This window comes from Podarcis muralis, chromosome 6 (genome assembly GCF_964188315.1).
Source record: "Podarcis muralis chromosome 6, rPodMur119.hap1.1, whole genome shotgun sequence".
Classification (NCBI taxonomy): Eukaryota; Metazoa; Chordata; class Lepidosauria; order Squamata; family Lacertidae; genus Podarcis; species Podarcis muralis.
Genome location: NC_135660.1, coordinates 6,401,344 through 6,422,428, shown reverse-complemented (window position 1 = coordinate 6,422,428; position 21,085 = coordinate 6,401,344). Strand labels below are relative to the sequence as shown.

Sequence of the window (21,085 nt, the reverse complement as noted above, 5' to 3'; positions counted from 1 at the left end):
AGGGAGGGCCACAATAATGACACAGGAGACAGGTATTGGGTTGTATAAGGCCACAACGTGATTGACTGCAGGAAAGAGTAGGTTTGGCTAAGGCATTGGGCACGTGTCCTGCATCAAGCAGCCCGCCTGCTATCTGATAGTAACTTGTGTTGGGGAGTCACCCCCAACGTGAATTGAATGGCACAATCCCACACAGGCTGCCATTGGGAGAGGTGTTTTGGTCCATTGGTCTCCCAGAGTCACCCCTCCTGGACCCCCCCACCTAGGTACCCCTCTGACTAAGGGTGCAACCCAATGCCTTTTTTTTGCCAAAGTTGTGAAAACCTACAAGCTGGTCAGTTTGCTTGCAGGATTAAATTCCTCCCTGGCCCCAAATATGCTGACCAAATAAACCATAGCAAGGTCCATAGATAATGTGCCCGCTTCCCCCTCAGGCAGGCCCCTAAGGACTGGGTGGGTGGGGAAATCCCAGAATGATTGGCTAACAGGGCGGCCAACACCTGCCCACCCCCTTAAATGCTTGCAGCCCCCAAGCCCCAGCCCTCAATTGGCTGAGCAGGCAATGCCCGCCCTTACCTGAGGGCCCGATGCAGCCAGAGGTGAGCAGTGCCAGCCATTCCCTCCCCTGGCTGCGCCAGAAGATGGCAGCCTTCCTGAACCCACCATGGCCGTGCCATGTGACAGTGGCCGCCCATCCAGAGTCTCAGGTGAGTGGATAGAACGGAGACTTGGAGACTCATAAGTCAGTTTTTTATTCAAGAAAATAGTATACAAGCAGAATGCCCACAGGCATCGCTGCCCTCAGTGGCGATGTTGCCAAGACTTGGCCCCTCCTGCTTCCTCCTAAACCCCCTCCTCTGGATGTTTCCCAAGCAGGCGTAAACTCTGGTGGGAAGGGTCCCCCTTGGGCTTTCTGAGCCTTCTGTTCAGCTACATGCGAAGACCTGCATGACATTGGAGTCAAGGGAGGAGGTGGGACCAGGTAGCTGTTTCAGCTTTTCGGTTGCAGCTTCTTCCTCTTCTCTTTGAGGTCCAGGACCTGAGGTGCCTTCCTCTGCACCCTGCCCTGCCTTTGAAGGATTTTCTTCCTCTGGCTCTTTTTCCCCCCTTGAGCCTGTTGCTTCTTCTGCCTCCCAGACTCCCTCCTCCTCTGACATGTCTTCAGAGTCCCACCACCATAATCCTGGCTCTGAGTCTTCCTCCTCTGCTGCTTCTCTAAGGTGTTCCCCGGCTGGCACCTCCAACCACTCCTCTTCATCCAGAAAGTCCCTGGCACACAACCATGAGAAATTATTATTGGCTATTACATCAGTAGTCACGGGTAAACAATTGTGGCACAGAAAAATATCTGCTTCAAAAACAATTGTGTTCTTAAATGAATTCTTCGCTGGGGGTTCACTATAAAACCCTTGATGATTGTGAAAATATTTTTGTAGACTTTACTTGACAATAGAAAAGACTTGAAACAGAATCCAAGACTCTGTGTAATAAAACAAAAGGGTGGACTATTTTTTCCTTCAGTTACTAGATATTACAAGACTCACTTCAAAAAATGGTTTCACTTGGGTACACCTTTAATTCTTGAGTAGATTAAGGCCTTGTTTTTTAAAAAACCACAACCCTTTCTGGTACTGTATGATATCTGAGAAGTTAAGTGATGAGTTAAAAATGAATAAATTGAGATATATACATACACCTGTACAACTGAGATTTGGGCTACCATAAAAAAATGACCTTGAGGCGCCCCAAAGGGCTACTTCAGCATTTCCCTAGTAAACTATTTTATTTTAGAGGATGATCTGTGCCTATAAATCTGGGTGCAGAATCTGGCTACCAACCAGGACGTCTTGTGATCTTTGCCTAAGAGGAGAGAATTAAGTTGTCTGAAAGATTGGCGAACCTCTTCAGCAAAGGATCAATGGTGTCTCTACGGATCTCAACATAAAGTCAAACTCTGTACATCTGGGTATGGCTGAATGCACCACAAGACACCATAAGCCTTAAGGAAAGTTTCTAGAAATTTATCTTTAGAAGGCATTTAATACCAAAGTGTATTAATTGCATATACTCAACAGTTCATAGCTTTTGTTAGAGGTGTAAAATGCCTCTGTTGATACACTACATATCTTTCGGAAATGTCCCCAAATAACAACATTCTGACCTGATGTTATCAAGGAAATATACTACTAAGTGGGCCTTCTTTTCAGCTAAATTAAGATAGTAGTATTGACAAATGATGGAGAGATGACCCTTATTTATTAAGTGCAGCCATAATAACCATTGCCTACAACTGGGGCAAAAAATATAGAGGACTTTATTGAATAGAGTTAGGGAATATAGCATAAATGCTAAAATGACAAATCTGATTCGGGGTAGTGGGGCTATGTAAGAATATGATTGCTTTGTTGAAAAAGTAACCTTTTTAATTACCGTATTTTCCACTCTATAAGACGCACCAGACCATAAGATGCACCTAGTTTTTGGAGGAGGAAAACAAGAAAAAAAATATTCTGAATCCCAGATGCCAGAACAGCAAGAGGGATCTGGCTTCTGGGATAGCCTCTTGCTGTCTTGGCTTATGGGATAGCTGTGCGCAGCCTCTCCTGGGCAGGGGGATGAAGGCTGTACAGTATTGCTATAATCAAGTACAAGAAAATCTGAATCTATGTTTTGCTGGGAATGCTGTGAGAGTTTCATTTACTCTGTTAAATGCATTGCTCATCTTTTCCTTTATTTCTTTTTTCCCTTCACCCTCATCTTTCTTTTTTTTCATTTTCTCTTCTTCTCATTAAATCCACATGCAGCAGGGTTTCTGCGAACCTCACATCATCAGGAGGAGGGAGATCAAAGAGGAAATTAAGGGTTCCACAAAGACCGAATTACTGATTTGAGCCCCAAAGTAGCTGTTGATCTTCTTGAGCTAAAGCTTAGTGGAACCACAAGACAAAGCTATGTGGACACCTGCATGGTGTGGTGGTGGAGCTTTGGGGGACTGTGTACCATACCCTCCAACATTCCTCAGATAAAAATAGGGACATTCTAGTCTACGTCTGTATAACTGCTGGGGAGGGGGCTTTTTAAAATTGATCTCCAATGTTACATTTTTACATAGTTCTTACTGTATATGTGGATGTTTGCTGTAAACTCACTTTTATGAATACCGTTGTACAAATATTTTTCTTAAATATTTTTCTCAAATAAAACATAATCATGAGGAGAGTTTTCACATATTAAGTAGCCACCCCTAGGCATGTGGAGGACAGGATCTAGAATCAGCCTACTTTGAAAGCAGTGTGTTGAGGACAAGTATGAAGAATTCTGGTTTGAGGGAGGAAATATTAAATAAATAAAGTTTAAATAAAACATTGTTGGACTTCTGGGTCTTCTCTTGACCTTGGGTCCCAGGCAAATGTCCCCAACTTGCCACCCTATGGAGTTGGCCCTGGATATTCAATTAAGTTTTACTCAGAGTAGAACCATTGAAATTAACTGACTTGGGGCCCTTAACTTGAATGGGTCATTTCTGAGTAAAACTTGCTTGTATACCACCCTATAAAACCATTTCTAAAATCATACAGTTGTTACTGAGTAAAATGATAGGGTTACATGCATTAGCCTTTTTAAATAAGGTGCCTAAATACTAGGTGCTTTTCTGATTTCGGCTGGCAACTTATTCCAGACGGCTGGAGCTGCATTACTAAAAGCCCAATTTCTAGGCATACTAAGTATAGAAAATGCACTGGTCAGGCAGGGAGATAGGGAAACTTGTAGGTTAAAGCAGAAGTAAAGCTGTTGCTAGGGTCTGGGGAGAAGCATCTAGGAAGCTCTTTTCCAGGTGACTGGTCGCCCCAATATTTCCTTTTCCTCTTCACTGCTTTACAGTGGCATTTTCCCCACCTACACAGGTAAAGCGGCTCAGGAGGAAGAGCATCCTGGCTGACAGACTTCCCTTACATCCTGGAAGGAGATAACCATTCTCATCCACCTGATACCCAGGTCACGTGGAATCCACTGAGAAGTGGCACCAGAACTGGCCTTGCCACCAAGAGCCAATGCCAGGACCAAACTAGACATGGCAGCAGGCAGCGCCATCTCATGTTTTCCCTAACTATTCACAGGGATGGGAGGGCCCAATTCTCACGGAAATGGCATCCCTGGGGAAAGGTGAGACTTATGGCAGTTTGCATTCTTTCTCTCTCTGCTTCTGCTTCAATTTAGGCAGGCACTGATGTGCGTGAAAAGTCAGCAATGGCCTTATTCTGGAGGCATGTTAAAAGTTCTCCAAGCCCTTTGCAAAGAGGAAAGCAAAGAGGGGGTTAATAAAAATCAAGGAAAATCGTCTTCCATTGTGTTTTCTAGTACAGTGGAACCTCGGTTTTTTAACATAATCTGTTCCAGAAGACTGTTCAACTTCCAAAACATTTGAAAACCAAAAATACAGGAGCCTCAAAAAGAAAAATTAATACAGAAAACTCAATACAGAAGCCTCCTTGGAAGTTCGACTCCTGAGGCACGTTCGGAAACGGAAGCATTTATTTCCGGGTTTACCTGGGTTTACGCCATTCAAGTTCCAAAACGTTTGAAAACCGAGGTTCCACTGTATCTTAAACCCAGACGTTGCCCTGTTAATCTTTTTGTAGCATCATCAAAGAGGCTTGGGATACTTTAAAAGTGGGTCATCATGCGCCTGCATGAGACGTGCAGTCCCGAATTGTTACAACAGGGCACAGTACCCTTCTGATCTGAAAAACAAAACAAAAAAGACCCACAACACATTCCTACGTTTGTTCTGAAAATGTTCCATTGATACCTGGGTGTAAGCGCTACTTGCAAGAGCTACTGAATACAGAGGGAGGTGCACAGCAGCGATGAGAGAAGCAGCTCAGCGAGAGTAGCCGGGGCCATATGAGGTGAGAGAAGGAGGGATGGACTGCAGTCAGGATAAGCTCCTGTAATTCCTTGTCCAGCTGCCGCCGCTTTCCTCCTGCTCCTTTGTCAGAGGTTCACTTCGGCCAGCAGTGAGCCTGACTGCTTTCCTTGCCAGTCCCTCTCCCTTTCCCTTTCAGTCCTTTTGAGTTGCATAAACACAAATTTCAGTGGCGCACTGTAATGCCAAAATCCAGCGCCTCTCTCTTCTTGCCGTCCATTGCACAAAATAGTGGTGGCACCTGTTGGGCTGCCCCAGAAGCTACGTGCCTTGTGCCACTGATATCTGAGCACCATAACCCTGAAGCAAACACATCACACACAGCCTGCTGGGCTGCTGAGCCTAAGCAATTATTTTCTGACAGTCTCAACCGCAAGGCTGGTTATTCCCAGCCTAAGCTCAAGATAAGGGAAGTCCGGGGACATACCTTGAGCTAAAATATAGCAACCACTCTATAGCCAATTGTGAGAATAACTGGCTTAGGCATGCTTTGTCCATGCATATTCTCAGCCAATCTTCTTCTTCTTTGGCAATCACTCGTAGCCGAGTAAGATTGTCTTCCAAAACAGGGTTTTAGCATCCGCACAACATGACCAGTCCAACAAAGTTGATGTCGAAGAATCATTGCTTCAACACTGTTCCAACAGAAAAAATGATGCTTTTGTGTACTTGCTAGGATACTATAAATGCTTTTGTATTTTTTGTGTTCATAATAATAATATAATCATTTATTATTTCTACCCCACCCATCTGGCTGGGTTTCCCCAGCCACTCTGGGGGGCTTCCAACAGAAGGTTAAAATTACATTAAAACATCAGTCATTAAAAGCTTCCCTAAACAGGGCTGCCTTCAGATGTCTTCTAAATGTCATATATTAGTTTATTTCTTTGACATCTGATGGGAGGGTGTTCCACAGGGTGGGCACCACTACTGAGAAGGCCCTCTGCTTGGTTCCCTGTAACTTCACTTCTCACAGTGAGGGAAACGCCAGAAGGCCCTCAGTGCTGAACCTCAGTGTCCGGGTAGAACGGTGGGAGTGGAGACCTTCAGGTATACAGGACCGAAGCTGTTTAGGGCTTTAAAGGTCAGCACTCAGTCTTTGGGAAACATCCTATCAAGTCTGTATTCTGCAGGATCAAATAAACTTTTTTCACCCTTCCACCCATTGTGTTTTATTGGCATTGGAAACACAGAGAGGAAGGTCTTGTCTTCAATAACATCACGTTGCCCTGCTTGGAAAAATTGGGATTTGGTGGGACACAGTGTGAAAGCGTGGTTGCTAAGCAGTTTCTGTGGCTGCCAAGGAAGAAACGGGTCAGTTAACGATTATATTGTGTGCTGATTTGGGCCTGTGTACAGATCCTTCTTGAAAGTTTTGTCATTGCTTCTTGAAATGCTGTTGATTTGTCCTTTCTTAATGACATTTTTAGGAATTGTTCTGATAACTGAGTCTGTGTTTGAAAGCACAAAGAAAATAATGAGCCAGGCCTTTGTGTTATGCAGCTCTGGTACTGAGGATTGCCCTCTGGTGCAAATATGTTGGAAATTCGCCAACTTGCATCCTACAATGGGTGGGGACTGGGTAAGTTGCTGGAATGCAGAACTGTGACTGGGGGTGTGCAACAAGGAGAAGGATGAAGGCTTGAAGAAAACCTGAAGGACTGGAATTTTCTTGAAAGGAATAAGCTATAACTGTAATTCTTAAAAGTGTAATTGTCTTTTATCTTCTGTTTTAATTATGTGTGTTCTAATGCCTTCATTAACTTGTATGTAATTTCCACACAATAAGTGGATCTGCTCTGTTTCAGCACCCAGAAAAATGTCCTAACACTTGCAATCAGGAACCTTGATAGAGTTTCTGATTCTGGGCAGCCTCTAAAAACGTTGAAAATAAAACAAGTGAAGAAACACAAATTGAAGAGCAGCATCAGAATAAAACCATATAAAGGGAATGAAACTGATTATACCTGAAGGAGCATCTCCACCCTCATCGTTCTGCCTGGACACTGAGGTCCAGCACCGAGGGCCTTCTGGCGGTTCCCTCACTGTGAGAAGTGAAGTTACAGGGAACCAGGCAGAGGGCCTCCTCAGTAGTGGCGCCCGCCCTGTGGGACATCCTCCCATCAGATGTCAAAGAGATAAACAACTACCTGACATTAATAATAATAATAATAATAATAATAATAATAATAATAATAATAATAATTTATTTGTACCCCGCCCATCTGGCTGGGTTTCCCCAGCCACTCTGGGCGGCTTCCACAGAGACCTGAAGACATCTGAAGGTAGCCCTATTTAGGGAAGCTTCTAATGTCTGGCATTTTAATGTATTTTTAATCTTCGTTGGAAGCCCTCAGAGTGGCTGGGGAAACCCAGCCAGATGGGCAGGGTACAAATAAATTATTATTATTATTATTATTAAAGTTTACTGGGATAAAACAGTTTTCAAGGACTGTTTAAGGGTAGCAAGAAAGTAAGTCAAGCAGCGTTCAAGTGGAGGGCCACCACTGAAAAGGTCATTTGTCACTGAAACTCATGAATCTGATTGACCTTAGTGGTGTAGACTAGAGAGCAGAACATCTAAGCCTTGGAGCTTCTAAGGCCATCTTCAAGCCCAAGCTGATTTACATGGGTATGGGTAGCTAAGACCTGCCCTTGCAAGTGCCTGGCTGACGTATTCAGCTATGCCATTGAAACCCTCATTAATCTCTGGCATAGGGACTCGTGCCCATCATATGTGCTTGACTCATTCCCCTTCGCGGTTCAGTCAGTGTCAATAAGATTAATTTGATTTGCCTATGATTACTGCTTTACTGTGAAGTGGCACTTCCGCAATTGAAAGAGGCTTTTATTATGTTATTACACCTCTTTCATCTGACCTCACATATTATAGATCAGATTACAATTTGCTATATTGATTTAAGGTAGTGCGCACCAGCTACAGGCCTTCTCGGGATGGCACGGGTTTCCTTTAGCCTTCTAAATCTGGTTTCTGGGTTGCTTTGTGGATTGAAAGTGCCTCTTCCTCCTGGTTGAATTACTAGCACTGGGAGAAGGACAAAGGTAGGGAGGCCCAGCTATCTCCTTAGGGCCTTTCCATGGCTATCAGTACTATCAACCATATTTCCTTTTCAGCTCCCTGTGTAGGTTTACGCTGGCTGACACGGAGATGAAGTGACTCCCTACCTACATTATGGGTAGGTGCCAGAAGTTGGTTCTGGTAGACAATTAACTTATTGCAAAGGACTTTCCTATACTATTCAGCAGGATTGTTTGCCATGCTGATTCATATTCACATGAAGCCTTCGTAAATAGTCACCCAGAGGATCTCACAGTAAATACCATGTCTTTAGTATGCTGTCGTAGCTGCAAATCTCCTTTTCATTTAATCCGCAGGCAGCAGGGATTCTGTAACCATGACATGACATGACATGAGTGATAGATTGAACAAGGAAGAACCAATCAATGATCAATCTAGGCAAAAATCGTAGAAGAGAGAAATAACAGTGACCTTATTGTGGGTGTCTGCTATAGACTGTGGAGTCAGACTGAAGGCTTGGATGATGTCCTCCTAGAGCAGATTGCCAAACATTCAAAAAGGACAGATAAAGTAGTCACAGGAGACTCGAACTTCCTCGAAAACTGTTGGAACTCAAAGTGATCCTTAAAATTTAACAAAAATATAATTTAAAAAAAACAACAAAAAACAGTGAGTCTGTAAGTGACTGTGGAGGCCTATTCTGGATCCACACGTCCTTTCACAGTGGGGACGTACCGTATCAAAAAACTGGGGTTGTCCAATACAGAAATAGTAGCATGGTGGGGGGCGAGGAGAGAAGTGCCGCGCCGCCAGCCATTCGGTTGGTGGGAGCACGGCTTCCCCAGATGCCGCAGCAAGCAGGGAGTGATCTGGGGGGTGCTTCCTGCCCACAGCTGGGGGGGGGGGGGAGAGAAGCTGCGTACCGTAAGCCAGCTCTTTGGCTGGAGCACAAATTCACTCGATGCCACTGTGCACAGGAAGCACTCCCTGGATCGTTTCCCATGCGTGGCGGCATCAGGGGAGGTTGCGCTCCTGCAAATCGGATGGCTGGAGGAAGGGCAAATTCATCCGATGCTGCTGCGCGCAGGAAATGATCTAGGGCTTGTTTCCTCCCAGCAACTGCGTGAGGAGAGAGGCCCAACAACTTTGGGCCATCTTCCCTCATTTTCTTAAAATTTAGTCCCCCAAAATGGGAGGGTCTTACACAAGGAGGTGTCTTATAGACAGAAAAGTACGGTAGGTTTCTGGGTGGGAGTTGATCACGGTAAGGGTTTACCAAGCATGCCTTTCTCTTAGCACGTTTCTCCCTTTTGCCCTGAGTTAGAGTGTCTTCAAAGCCCATGACATCTTTGGTAAAGGCTGTTCTCCAACTGGAGCGCTCACAGGCCAGTGTTTCTCAGTTGTCAGTGTTTATACTACATTTTTTTAGATTTGCCTTGAGAGAGTCTTTAAACATCTTTTGTTGACCACTGGCATTACGCTTTCCATTTTTTAGTTCAGAATAGAGTAGTCGCTTTGGAAGACGATAATCAGGCATCTGCACAACATGATCAGTCCAACGAACTTGATGTTGAGGAATCATTGCTTCAGCAATGGTGATCTTTGCTTCTTCCAATACACAGCCTTAGTTTGCCTGTCTTCCCAAGTGATGTTGAAGCACGTGAACGTAAGCGGGTACTCGCTTGGTGCTAAATAAGGATCAGACAGACTCAGCAATGGAGAATAAGAAGGTAAGGTTTATTGCCAGGCAATAAGGACCCAGTTTGGAATCTCTTCCAAAAGGAACTGGGACCCCGATTGACAGAAATCCAGAGGTCTTTATACCTGAGCAGATCACAGCAAATCAAAGATCATGAGACAATCATGAGGGATTCACGATATTGTCAGCGAAAATTAGCCAATTAGCAAGCTTCTTGTCACGCTTCCAGCTCCTGGTCAAGCACTGGTCAAGCACTGGTTCTAGTTCTGCTTTCCGATGCTTGCAGTGACGCTCTGTCTAACTTTTCCCCTAGTTATGACAGGACAGGGAGCTTGGACATTTTGTGGTTCTGCTCTTCCTGTTCTGTGGATTAATTTAGCCTGTATCTGAGGGGATTTTGTACCAGTATCTCTGATTCACGTCTTCCCCTTGTCCAGGGTACACGGATGTTTGTAGGGGAAAGGTCGGCTCCTAACTTTGCTGTTTCAAGCAGTTTGCAGTTAGCTAAGGCACAGCTTCCCTTTGATTCAAAAATGGATTATAAAATACTGTAAGCCTTGATTTGTGTGAGCATATATGAATATATTGATTTCTGATAACTGATTATATGGATAGCATAGGGGTAGCCCTTCTTCCTTGCCTCAATGTGTACAACTTTTCAGAGACACCGTTGATTGAATCTGTCAAGGAGTTGAAGATGGCGTTTATAAGTGGACCATGTTTCACAAGCATACAGTAAGGCTAGTAGTACAATAGCTTTGTAAACAGGCATTTTGGTTTCCCTGAGAATGTTCCAGTCCTCAAACACTCTACACTTCAATCAGGAGAAAACTGCACTCACAGAGCTCAGGTGATGCTGGATTTTGGCATCAATGTCGGCCCTTGTGGAAAGATAATTGCCCAGGCAGGAGAAGTTTCAAAGAGTATCTTAGAGGGTATAATAGTAAATTTAACCTACAAGTAGGAATGAACATATGAACAGCAGAAAACATTAAATAAAGGAAGATTTGAGATGAAAATGAGTGGAATAATAGATTATGCAGCCAACAAAAGACTACCTAGAATGCCATGGAGAGAATGCCTGGGAAGTCCAGGGAAAAGATAATGATGAATTATTATGAATTATGAATGATTAATTATATATAAGTTGTAAAATGCATAAACAAAACAAACAAACAAACAAAAAACTCAAAGTTCAGGGTAGGTGTGATCCCAGCTGTACATTGTCGTACTTTTCCCAGAGTCACTCTTGACAAGTTAAGATGACAGGTGGCTATGGTTTCACTGGAGATGAGATTTGCAGTGCACCCAGCCCCCTTGTGATCCACAGGGGGAAAGAAAACAAAGGAAGGTCCCTCCGCACATGCTTGGTTAAGGGTGGGTAGATGGAACACAGTAAGTAAACTGAAAGGAACAACCATAGTCCAAAAGACTTGGTGTTGTGGTTATTCACTCACTAAGCAAGGCCTCTCCCTTTACACATAGAAGTTAGTTAGATACCAACTTCCAAGCGTATTCAAATTAGCTTAGCCATAGTTAGCTAGCTAACAACTCCAACAGAGCCTCCTTCTGGCTACACGTCAGTCTCAAGGAACAACCCTAGACTTCACTGGCACATATACCAAAGGAACAGGCGAGACTTCTGCTGCCTTGCTGGCACAGGATTTTAAAGGGGACAACTTAACTTACTGCACAAGGCACAGATTGCTGGTCCCTGACTTCATGCTCCTCTTGCTTCAAGATCAGGTATACCCACCTTCCTTCCTTCCTTCCTTCCTTCCTTCCTTCCTTCCTTCTCCACCCCTGCTTTTCCTTTAGTGTGAGTCTGTAGCAAACTGTTGAACTCACTCTCTGGACTTTTGGGTAGCTAGGGATTCTTTTAGTCTATAGAATGAGAGTGTGTGTGTTGGTTTTTAATATTTGTCATTTGGTTGAAAGGGAAAAAAATACTGGATATAGTAAAATAAAATGAGAATTCCCTGGATGCCTAGATCCAAGTTTAGGGCCAGTACTATGTTAGAAGTGGGTCTTGAGACCCTCAAAATAAAATCTGAACATAATTGGTGAAGCAGCAAAGAGTTTACTGATTACCAAACGTTCTTGCAAGAGCGGGTGTCCAAAGTAGGCACACCCCGGCTTTGGCAAAGCATAAGCTTATATTCCCTATACCCAAAGTACAGGTCCCCTCCCTTGTCTCCCAATTGGCTGGATACTACAAGGTTTACTGCCTATCAAGACCGCCTAATTTCCCTACTAACATTATTTATTATTTCCCTTATTTGGTCGGTATTCCTATGCAATTACTTGCTAAGCCAAGCAAAAATGCCGCCTTCTGATCACAAGCTCTAACACCTCCAGTTAACAAGTGTGAATCGATCTGGACTGCTGACAAATGCGTACTTATTACAACCACATCCTGGCCACAAACTCTAAATATCTCCAGCTGACGAGTGTGAGTCGATCTGGACTTCTGACACTTGTCTAGTTATTACAACCACATCCTGACCACTAACAGGTGTAAACGAGTTCTATACTTGCTGAAGAGTACAAAGAAATCGTATTCCAGCTGCAGGCTGCACTATCTACTGCGGTTATCTAACAGTTGAAGCATTTTGGCTTCTTGTAAAAAAGCAAAATTGTCATTACTCACATACTATTTGATGAGACAGCCCCGGCAGAGACATAAAATCACAAGACATGCAGCATAGTAAAGTGTGGAAATATAGGCTGTTAGAGCTTTAAAATGTCCCCTTGTAAGTTCCTTCCAAAGCCACACAATTCTCTTAGCATGGAAAGAGACTGTTGGTGTAATTTGGAAAAATGGGTGAAATTGTGCTAAGTGCTTGGGGCATGTTTTGAATAGCCCACCCTCCATGTCTGGATTCTGCTTAGAGCTAGAGTTAGCATGCCAGCTGCACTGGGTGGCTCAGAAACAGTCCAAGACTAAATATCCGGAGCATGACTCATCCACCTTCCCTTTCTCTAAGGAATGTATGGAGGTGCAGAGGCAGCTATAAGGTCTGTCTCTTCTTACTATGGAGAGAGGCAGTCCTTGGGACATTGCGGTCCTCAGCCGTTTAAGGCTTTATAGCTCGAAACCAGCACTTCGAATTGGGCCTGGAAACTAACTGGCAGCCAGTGCAGTCTGACAAGGATCCGTGTAATATGCTCAAACCATCTTGCCCCGATGAAGAACCCGATCACTTAAATTTGCACTAGCTGAAGTTTCCAAACCGTCTTCAGAGGCAGCCCTACGTATAACACATTGCAATAATTTAACCTAGAGGCTACCAAAGCATAGACAACAGGAGTTAGACTGTCCCGGCTCAGATAAGAGCGCAGCTGGGCCACCAGCCAAAGTTAATGGAAGGCACTCCATGCCACTAAGACCACCTGAGCTTTGAGTGACAGCAAAGGATCCAGGAGTACTCCAAAGCTATGCACCTGCTTCTTCAAAGGGAGTGTGACCCCATCAAGAGCAGGCAACCTCCCAGCCATCAGGTCTAGAGAACCACCCACTAACAGTGCCTCAGTTCTTATATGGATTGAGCTTCAGTTTGTTGGCTCTCATCCAGTCCATTATTGGGGAAAGATGTGAAGCAGAATCAGAACTGTGTGTCATCAGCATATTGCTGACAATGTATCCAAACCTCTGGATCTGGATCATCTTCTTCTTCTTCTTCTTCTTCTTCTTCTTCTTCTTCTTCTTCTTCTTCTTCTTCTTCTTCTTCTTCGTCTCTGGCGATCATTCACAGCCAAGTAAGATTGTCTTCCATAAACATAGTTTTAACAATGAGTCTGTAAGTGACTGTGGAGGCCAATTCTGGATCCACATGTCCTTCCACAGTGGGCACATTGGTTTCAGGGCGGGAGTTGAACACTGTGTGGATTTGCCAAGCGTGCCTTACTCTTAGCACATTTCTCCCTTTGGTCCTGTGTTTGAGCATCTTCAAAGCCCATGACACCTTTGGTAAAGGCTGTTTTCCAATTGGAGAGCTCACAGGCAAGTGTTTCCCAATTGTTGGTGTTTATACTACATTTTTAAAAATTTGCCTTGAGACAGTCTTTAAACCTCTTTTGTTGACCACCAGCATTACACTTTCCATTTTTAAGTTCAGAATAGAGTAGTTGCTTTGGAAGACGATAATCAGGCATCTGCACAACATGACCAGTCCAATGAAGTTGACGTTGGAGAATCATTGCTTCAACACTGGAGATCTTTGCTTCTTTCAGTACACTGGCATTAGTTCGCCTGTCTTCCCAAGTGATGTGTAAAAATTTTCAGTCACTGTTGATGGAATCTTTCGAGGAGTTGGAGATGGTGTTTATAAGTGGTCCATGTTTCACAAGCATACAGTAAGGTTAGTAGTACAATTGCTTTGTAAACAAGCATTTTGGTTTCCCTGCAAATGTTCCGGTCCTTCAATTGGGAGAAAGCTGCACTTGCAGAGCTCAGGTGATGCTGGATTTTGGTATCAATGTCGGCCCTTGTGGAAAGATAATGGCCCAGTAGGAGAAGTGATCGACATTTTCCAACGTTACACCATTGAGTTGGATGTGTGGCGCTGCAGAGGGGTTATGTTGGTGTCACACTTTGTTTTTTTGGATGTTGAGTGACAGGCCAAGCTTTATGTAAGCTTCTGTGAAGATATTTAGGATGGTTTTTAGGTCATCCTCTGAGTGTGCACACACTACATTGTCATCAGAATACTGAAGCTCTATGATGGAAGTTATAGTAATCTTACTCTTTGCTTTCAGCCTGCTCAGATTGAAGAGCTATCTATCTGTTCTATATACGATTTCTACTCTGGTGGGGAGTTTCCCTTCGACAAAGTGTTGCTGTCATGGAGGAGCCGAATGATGTTCACAAATTTATCTGGCCAGCCAATTTTCAGAAGGACAGTCTACAGGGCTTTACAATTTACAGTGTTGAAGGCCTTAGTCAGGTCAATAAACGCCATATACAGGGGTTGGTTTTGCTCTCTGCATTTTTCTTGAAGTTGTCAAGCAGTGAAAATCATGTCCACTGTCCCCCTAGAAGGCTGAAAACCATTTGGGAAGGGTCACCTCGGATATTGTTAGGAAACCGTTTGCTAAGAATTTTGCCGGCCGCAGCTAATAGAGAGATGTCTTGATAGTTTCCACAATCATGTCTGTCACCTTTTTAAAAGAGATTGATAATCTTGGCATCCCTAAAGTCTGATGGGATCTCTTCTCTCTTCCAGACTTTTTCAATAAGCTTGTGAAGTTGTTGTGTAAGTTCAATTCCACCCACTTTGAAGACTTTGGCAGGCATCCCATCAGGTCTGCTGGCTTTGTTATTTTTCATTTGATTAATAGCTGTACACAACTCTCCCAGATATGGAGATACTGCAAGCTCATCCCTAACTTGGTTTTGCGGAATTTGTGAGAGGACCTCAGCAGCTACGGGGAAGTTGTTGGTTATATTCTTTCCAGTGTAATGCAATAGCTTCTTTATCTTTTAGAAGTATGGTACCGTCTGCTGAGCATAGGGGGCATATGCCATGATTTATTGGCCCATAGATGGTCTTTGTGGCTTTAAAGAAACTCTGTGCATCATGAGTGTCAGCTAAGTGCTGGATCTCTTGAGCTTTTTTAATCTACCATGTGTTTTTTAGTTCTCTGGTTCTTCTTTGAACCTCAGCCTTAGCGTTGGCATAGGTCTTTTTCTTAGTGGCACAGTTTCTATCTCATCATAGCTCTGATAAGGAGCACATCATGGCAATCTTTAGCACGGAGAATAACATAGTCTAAGAGGTGCCAGTGGTTTGACCAAGGAAGCCTCCATGAAGTTTTCAAGTTATTTTTTCTGTCGAAAGAGTGTGTTGGTAATAACAAGATTGTGTGCTGCACATATCATCAAAAGTAAGATTCCGTTCTGGTTGTTGTTGCCAATTCCTTCTTTCCCAGTAGTCCCAGGCCACAGATTGAAATCTCGCCCAACTCTTGCATTAAAATCACCCAGGAGGATAATTTTATCTTCCTTAGGTTTCTCTGATAGGATGGTTTCCAGCTGAGAGTAAAAAAATTCTTTAATGTCTTCATCAGCATCCAGTGTTGGTGCATAAGTGCTTATAATCGCAGCCTGTTGGTTTTTTGTGAGTTTTATTGGAAAGGTTGAGAGTCGCTCATTAATGCCAGTAAGGACTTCACTCAGCAGTGGGGTTTAAAAGCATAGGGGATATAATTGAACCCTATGGAACCCCACAGTGAAGGCCCCATGGGACTGAATCACTCTCCAAGCAAAACCCTCTGAGAACAACCATCCAAGTAGGACTGGAAGAACCACATAGCGGTGCCACCCACACCTAACTTAGACAGCTGCTCTAGAAAGATACCATGATCAATGGTATCAAAAGCCACTGAGAGGTCAAAGAAAATTAACAGGGACTACTTTTTCCTGTCTCTCTACTGCCAGTGGTCATCATACAGGGCAACCAGTTGGATGTATCCATTGGTACAGTCAAATGCAACATTCCCTATTTCCCTAGAGTGGGCACAGGCAGGGGAATATCCCGTCAGAAAGTAACTTTCTGTTCCACTGACTGGATCATCCTCCCCCTGCATGTGACCTGGGAGATGGGCGTGGCTCTGGCTGACTCCACAAAAGAGCCACGTCACGCAGCCATTTTCTCACTTGCGCTTTTGTCTTGAAGATGTCTTGTTCTATCTTTTGCTGCCATTCTGCTCTCCTGCAGCCATTTTGTTGTATTACTGTAATTTTGTTCTCTGCAGCTCTGCAGCTTTCAAAGAGGGAATCCTACCTTCAGTTACCCTACAGTGTGTCCATTTGACAACAGATACAGACTATCTCAGCACTGGTGGTGCAGGAAGTATCTACACCTGACCAGTGGCATTGTGGAAGTGTGTATAGCATGATCACAATCACCATTTCCTTCTTGATGTTCATTTGGGGCATGTGCACAGAAGAAAAAGCATGAAAAACAAAATCATGAGGAGGGTTTTCACATATTAAGTAGCCACCCCTAGGCTTGTGGACGGCAGGATCTAGAATCAGAAAGCAGTGTGTTGAGGACAAGCATGAAGAATTCTGGATTGAGGGGGGAAATATTAAATTAATAAAGTTTAAATAAAACATTGTTAGACCTCTGGGTCTTCTCTTGACCTCGGGTCCCTGACAAATTTCCCCAACTTGCCACCCTCTGGAGTTGGACCTGGATATTCAATTAAGTTTTACTCAGAGTAGAACCACTGAAATTAATAGTCATGACTGACTTGGGGCCCTTAATTTGAATGGGCCATTTCTGAGTAAAACTTGCTTGTATACCACCCCATAAAACCATTTCTAAAATCATACAGCTGTTACTGAGTAAAATGATAGGGTTACATGCATTAGCCTTTTTAAAATAAGGTGCCTAAATATCAAAATACTAGGTGCTTTTCTGATTTCGGCTGGCAACTTATTCCAGACGGCTGGAGCTGCATTACTAAAAGCCCAATTTCTAGGCATACTAAGTATAGAAAATGCACTGGTCAGGCAGGGAGATAGGGAAACTTGTAGGTTAAAGCAGAAGTAAAGCTGTTGCTAGGGACTGGGGAGAAGCATCTAGGAAGCTCTTTTCCAGGTGACAGGTCGCCCCAATATTTCCTTTTCCTCTTCACTGTTTTATAGTGGCATTTCCCCCACCTACACAGGTAAAGCGGCTCAGGAGGAAGAGCATCCTGGCTGACAGACTGCCCTTACATCCTGGAAGGAGATAACCATTCTCATCCACATGATACACAGGTCACGTGGAATCCACTGAGAAGTGGCACCAGAACTGGCCTTGCCACCAAGAGCCAATGCCAGGACCAAACTAGACATGGCAGCAGGCAGCTCCATCTCATGTTTTCCCTAACTATTCACAGGGATGGGAGGGCCCAATTCTCACGGAAAAGGCATCCCTGGGGAAAGGTGAGACTTATGGCAGTTTGCATTCTTTCTCTCTCTGCTTCTGCTTCGTTTTGGCAGGCAATGGTGTGTGTGAAAAGTCATCACTGGCCTTATTCTGGAGGCATGTTAAAAGTCCTCCAAGCCCTTTGCAAAGAGGAAAGCAAAGAGGAGGTTAATAAAAATCAAGGAAAATCGTCTTCCTTTTGGTTTTGTAGTATCTTAAATCCATGCTTCAGTGAGCAATAAGGTACTATAGTACGTCATTTATTTCCAGAGACGTTGCCCTGTTAATCTTGCAGAATCAACATAGAGCCTTGGGATACTTTAAAAACACAACACATTCCTACGTTTGTTCTGAAAATGGTCCATTATCACCTGGGTGTAAGCGTTACTTGCAAGAGCTACTGAATACAAAGGGAGGTGCACAGCGGACGTGGAAGTGGACAGTACCAGTGTGACCTCCAACCATCTGGTGTAGGAGTCCACCACTATGAAGAATGTTTTTCCCTGGAAGGGGCCAGCGAAGTCCACGTGCAGGCATGAGCATAGTGCTTGGGGGGACTCCCAGGACTGGGCTGGGGCCCTTGGGGAATCCAGGTGGGATTCTTGGCAGGTCTGGCAGTGTTTGACCCAGGCCTGTATCTCTCCATCGATCCCCGGCCACCACACATAATTCCTGGCACGGGCCTTCATTCTCACTACCCCTGGGTGTGTCTCGTGTAGGGCTGTGAGGACCCTTTTGCAGAGGGGCTGGGGAATGACAATCCTGCTTCCCCATAACAGGAACCCCTTGTGGGCTGATAGTTCATGTCTGCAGGTTGTGTAGCCAGTGAATTCTGGCCTGGGGCTGCTGCTGGGCCATCCCCTCCACCACACCCAGTCCAGGACCCAGGAGATGACCCTATCTTTCATGGAATGGTCTGCTACTTCTTGTGCCTGAATGGGGCGGTCAGGAAGCAGCTCCAGGCCCATAACCTCTTGTGCGGGCGCTGGGTCAGGGCCTGTTTCTGGTAGTGGTAGGCTGCTGAGGGCGTCCACATGGCCAATCCCTTCCCAGGGTGGTGGATCAGGGCATATTGGTATCTGGCAAGGAAAATTGACCACCTGAGGATGCGGGGAGACAGCACTTGGGGGGGTCTGCTTCTTGGGGGCAAACAAGCCAAGCAATGGCTTGTGAAGAAGAAGAGTTTGGATTTGATATCCCATCTTTCACTCCCCTTAAGGAGTCTTAAAGCGGCCAACATTCTCCTTTCCCTTCCTCCCCCACAACAAACACTCTGTGAGGTGAGTGGGGCTGAGAGACTTCAGAGAAGTGTGACTAGCCCAAGGTCACCCAGCAGCTGCATGTGGAGGAGAGGGGACACGAAGCCGGTTCACCAGATTACGAGTCCACTGCTCTTAACCACTACACCACACTGGCTCTTTACCGTGGTCAGTCACCATGGTAAAGGTCAGTCCTGGTCAGTCACCATGGTAAAGGGCCGCCCATACAAGAAATTGTGGATTTTTTTTACTCCCTTCACGATTGCTAGACTCACCTTGTTGATTTGTGAGTAGTTCTGCTCGGCTGCGGTGAGCGTCTGGAAAAAGTATATACCGGCACCTCTCTTCCGTCCAGGAACAGGACAGTGCTGATGCTGTAGGGCGAGGCGTCACATGCTAGCACCACCAGCAGCCTCTTATTGAAGTGTGCCAAGACTGAGTCCAAGACGAGCAAGTCCTTGACTGCCTGGAACATGGCCTCCTGGCACTGGCCCCACACCCAAGGGGCCCGCTTGTCTAGGAGTCTGTGTAGGGGCTCCGCTACTGCCGCCTTATGGGGAAGGAAGGTGAGGTAAAAGTTCAATAGTCCCAAAAAGGCCTGAAGTTCAGTCTTGCCCTTGGGTGCTAGGGCATCACAAATGGCCCATACCTTGTCACCAGTTAGGTAGACCCCTTCTGCGTCCATTCTGGTACATTCGTAGTCTGTGCAGACGCGGACTGAACCATTAGGCTTGACAGGTGTGACTATCAGTGTTTCCCAGGGGGCATTAGGCTCCGGGTCCAGCACTCCTTGCTCCACGAGCCAGTCCAATTCTTCGTCTATACAGGGTTTCAGGGCGAATAGGACCCAGAGGGCCTTGAGCCTGACGGGTCATACGGTGCGGTCTAGCTGTAGGGCATTGGGGGGGTATATTGTCCCAATGCCCCGTCAAAAACCCCCGGAAATGCTTTGCATATGGCGTCCACGTCCACTTGTAAGCTAGTGCGGGTCACCCCAGTGATGGCTAGCCCCAGCGATCCAAACCATGCCAATCCCAGCAAGCTAACATAGGGGCCACAAGAAAGTCCTCGATATTGCACCCTGAAGGTCCCCACCCCCATTGTGGGGACCTTACATTTCTGGAAGTCCCGGAGGATGAATGCGGCCAGCTTGAGTTTGCGACCCACGCTAGGGCACAGTTCCCTTAAGGTTTATGCCGAGATTATGGATAGAGGGGAATCCGTGTCAAGCTCCATGCGGCACGGGGCCCCCTCTATATGTACCTCTACATAAATCTTCTCTGTGTTGGAATGGGGCAACTGGTATACCTGGCAGTCCATGATCTCCGTCGAGTTGCCTTGGTGTGTTGGGCCCCGGGACCGGGGGCTCTTGGGTCAGTCATCTGATGCCTGGTGTTGGGTGGGCTGAGCCAGACACACCCGGGCAATGTGTCCAAATTTTCTGCACTGCCTGCACTCTGCGTTGCAGAAACGGCAGGTCCTCCTCTTGGGGCTCTCCCCGCAGCTTGCACAGTTCCCTCCTTCTGGCCGAGGCAGCTGTGGTGTGTGCGCTGCTTGAGTGTGCTGCTGCACTTGGTGCACCTCCGCCCTGTCATATTCTGAGTCGTCGGTGAGGTCTTTGTGGCGGACCCTAGGTTGGGACGGCAGGCTCGGCTGTGCCTTTTGCGCCGACCTCTCGGCGGCTTCAGTTCCTAAGGTATCCTCTGGAGCAACCTGGAACGTTAGGTCCTTTTTGGGTGTAGAGGCATCATTGCAGCTTCTCATCCCTCAGACCACCAACAAGGCGGTCACGAAACATGTTCTCCAGCTCTGAGAACTTGCAGAGCCGGGCGGCTTGGTGGAGGGAGGTCACAAACCTGGTTATGGTTTCCCTGGGGGCTTGCCGCTTTGCGTAGAAGGCATTTCGGCAAGCTACCACCAAGGGCTGTGGCAAGAAGTGCCCCTTCAGCTGTTCCATTATTGTTTTGTAAGAAACGGTAGCAACGTCTTCAGACGCAAGGAGAGCCTGGGCGATTTCAAACATCTCCTCTCCACAGACGCTGAAGAATGTCACCCTCTTTTTGGCGTCATTGGTGCCCTCTTTAGCTTCTAGGAGGAAGTTGAAACGGGTGGCGTACCCTGCCCAGTCTCCTGATGCTGGATTGAATGGCAAGAAGCTGCTGTCTGTTGCCATTCTGAGTTCCTTGGGTTCCGGAGCTGAAGCCTGGATGCACAGTGTGATGCAGCAGTGCAGCAGGCAGT

The 21,085-nt window shown here is 45.5% G+C and overlaps 1 non-coding gene and 1 pseudogene across 1 annotated transcript; one reads left to right on the top strand and one right to left on the bottom strand.

Moving 5' to 3' along the window:
* Positions 1-926: 926 nt before the first annotated feature.
* Positions 927-21,017, bottom strand: LOC144328023 (uncharacterized; annotated as a pseudogene).
* On the top strand, positions 4,629-4,743 carry LOC144328217 (small nucleolar RNA U13). Its single transcript, XR_013393448.1, has one exon. It is a non-coding gene; the product is annotated as a small nucleolar RNA U13 (small nucleolar RNA).
* Positions 21,018-21,085: the final 68 nt, after the last annotated feature.